This window comes from Nuphar pumila, chromosome 1, assembly GCF_984573655.1.
Source record: "Nuphar pumila chromosome 1, dmNupPumi1.hap1.1, whole genome shotgun sequence".
Classification (NCBI taxonomy): Eukaryota; Viridiplantae; Streptophyta; class Magnoliopsida; order Nymphaeales; family Nymphaeaceae; genus Nuphar; species Nuphar pumila.
The window spans coordinates 6,453,018-6,456,548 of NC_143249.1; positions in this window are offsets into that span (position 1 = coordinate 6,453,018).

A 3,531-nucleotide genomic window follows, 5' to 3' on the forward strand; every position below is an offset into this window, starting at 1 on the left:
CCAATGTGTTCGATCCGGCAAAAACCCATTTATTTTCCTTTATTTTCATGATATGATACGAAAACCTAATTCTTAATTAGTGCAATTAATTAGGAAAATAGTAATAATTAGCAAATGGCAAGTTCTCATGCAACTAATTAGGTAAATAGTAATAGTTATCTAAGTTGCTATATATGTAATAGTTAATTTTTAATTTTTTTATATTATTAGAAAAATTAATAAATAACTCAGGCCCATCGTGTCAGCCCGAGCCCAGCCCACATATGTAACGGGCCGTGTTTTGGCCTAGTACATAATGGGCCCGGCCCAAAAATCATGGATCAAATCTGGCCCATGGTGGGCTGGGTTGGCTCCTAGGGTGCACTAGAATAATGCTGCTGAGAACATACCTGATGAGGGTTGATCTGAAAGGTTTAGACAAATAGATCACACCCACAATTCCATTTTCTTCTATTAAAGACCACCAAGAGGATTGGAGCCTACCATGCATGATTTTCAGACCCAGGTAGTTCCAGAAGAAGAGTGATTCCCTGCATCCAAATAGTGTGTGATTCCTCACGCTCCTACCTTTTCATTAACCATTGCAAATCAGTCCTTGACGTTATTAGCTGTTAGACAGTATCAGTTAAAGGCCAGACAAATTAACGTTCTGCCCTTGCCAGACGATCAATTTGCAAAATGTGAATAAGGTAGGAACTAATTTGCAAAAAGTTAATACAGTAACAACTATTTGATGAAGAGCATTTTGGCGATCAGTTAACCATGGTCAGTAAATAACAGCTGTTGACAGTAGTAGTTTGTAACAATGGTAAGAAAGGCAAGAAATGAACTGCAAAATGTCTAAAGGCAGAGACTATTTTTAACTGGGCTATAGGGCGGGGACCAATTTGCAGAAAAACCTTATACAATATGACCTTAACTGCTCTCATTCATGGATTTAGAGAAATCTAAAAAAATACCAAGTTTTGTTGGATTCCACCAAAAATCTCAAACTTCTTGAGTGCCTCCCAGCCATACTAACGCTTATTGGTAGAAACTGTACAAAACTATTAGAGTTGTGGTGGGATTCCACCGAAAACCTAGAACTTAATTGCGTGTGTTCCTGCCTCACTCATGACAAGTAAACTTAGAATTTTTTGCATAACCAGTTTACAAGACTAATAATTTTTTTTTTACATGTTTTACATGGGAAAACCACAGCCCGGGGTACGGAGACCTGGTCGCTGTCATTGGGGCGTAAGATGCCATGGCTAGGACCCTCGCCCCCAAGGGTCTATGCTGGGCTTTGGCTTATGTAAGTGGGTAGCGCCTGTACGACTTGAACCCTGACTGGTGGTGTGCCAGCCAAGGCCCACTCCACCTAAGCTAACTAAGTTGTGTTTGGATTCAACCAAAACCCTGGAATTTCTTAAGGTACCGTTTGAATGACGCCTCAAACCCAGTTTAAAATTAGGTTTTGGGAGTGGGGTTTGGATCAAAAGCCCGGTTTTGGCATAGTTTGATGAAAAAACCTAGTTTCATAACCATTTTATTCCAAAACCTGGTGATTTGAAAAAACGGGTCCCGTTGGGTTGAAAACCTAGTTTATCGGGGGAGGGGCTCTCCCAAACCCCAACAGCCCCCTCATACCATGTTTACCCGGGAGCTCTCTCCCCACCAATTTTAGTTCGGCCATTTTCGGACAAGAACCGGCCAAAAAATGATCGGATTGGTATCGCTTGATAGTTGCAGTACCGGTCCGAACATTTTCCGGCCGGAAACTCTCTTATTTTTTTAAAGTTTAAAAGATGGCCGGCCATTTTTTCAATTTTTTTTATTGGGCTTTCCGGCCACCCACTGGTCGGGATGGTGCCACCCTCGCCATCTTTTCTGTTTTTCTGACATTCCGCCCATTTCCTGGCCGGTGGCTGGCTGGACTTCTATTTTTTATTTTTTTCTGAAATTCTGGCCATTTCCCGGCCGGTGGCTTGCCGATCTTAATTTTTTTGTTTTTTTAGGTTTTTTTTAGGACCAAAAACCTGATTTCAGGTTTTTGTCACCCAAACAGGCTAAAAACTAACCATGTTTCGGGTCTAAACCTAGTTTTCTCGTAACCAGGTTTTGTTCCCTGTCATCCAAGGGAGTTTCTTTCAGCCCTACTCATGTTTAGAACCAGTATATGCCTCGTTTTGTGGGTAAATCTATAGTAGCGATAATTGAAATTTCACTTATTCAACGTTTTCAATTGAATTGGGTCATATGAGAGGGTTCTGCAGTTCGTTTAGTGCAAAAATCATGCTTTCCATCCAACAATTTGGTGGTAAAAAAGATTTATTAGAAATATAATATATTTTGCTACAATCTGAGCCATTCATTTTTGTTAGTCTTTAAGATATGTCTCAACATTTTTTATTGGTCCAAAGGATGCCATAATTTAAACAAACAATGAGGTATCTAAGATTTAATAAAAAACTGCAGAGTAATGAGTTCTTGCTCGTCGATATCAGATTTGTGGTGCCACTGACAAAAACAAAAGATGCAGGATGAAACCATTTGTACACGAGCCAGCTTGTATCAACTCTCCCACAATTTAGTAGCACTCGCTAACTCCTTTGTATACAGTAAGGACAAGTGTCATGTTTACATGGGTTCTTTACGGCAGCTTTGTAAAACAGTTTTTTACGTGATTAGCCTTTGCTAGAAGATGGAATCACGTTCCATGTAAAACAATCAACAAAGAATTTACACCTAGCTTATGCAGTAGGGTTTCAGAGCTGCTTTGTGGCAAGTGTCATGCTGCAGTATGTGTTGATCTGCCTCCAATAGAAGATCAGAAAGGTAAAAAAAAATTATGTAAAAGGATCAACATTGAAGTGATACCTATCTCAAATGCGGGACTCATTGCATGCATCCATCTTGGTGATTTATTTATTTTGTAAAACAATGTTTTACCAGATTCACCATCCATGGTAGAACAGATCTGGAGAAAGTTTTATGTAAAACACAAAGTGGGGTTCATTGTCTAGTTTCTGTGTTTACAGTAGCTTGGCAAAACAGCTGGTAGGGACGACTTTTGAGTGTCACCAAGTTGACGGAATGTCACAAGTTTGAAACCTGACATCCTTTGCCACAAGGTCGAAGCCGGTAGGCAGGGCAGTCTTCTAGGGTTTTTTTCAACCGGAGGCCACCAATGTGAGGTTGGTGATTGGGAGGGAGGGAGGGAGAGGAGGGTCCCTTGGATGATCTAAAAGAAAAAGAAAAATCTGACGCTGCATCAGCAAGTGCTTGGTTAAGGTAGAGCGTTTTATGTAAAAGATTGACTTAAAAGATTCACTGATCCAACCTGAGTACTTGATAAAGTTATTTGAGCCACACAAAATCGCTGCGCTTGTAGTGATTTTGTGTGTCTTGAATTTTATATGGAAAATTACTTTACACGTGACGTTTTCTGTGTTTAGTGTTTTACACATAAAATTGTTGTAGGCAGTAGCAAATATCTGTGTTATGTATCACTAGTATCACGGGCTTACTTTTTTTAATAAGTCAGTGTGA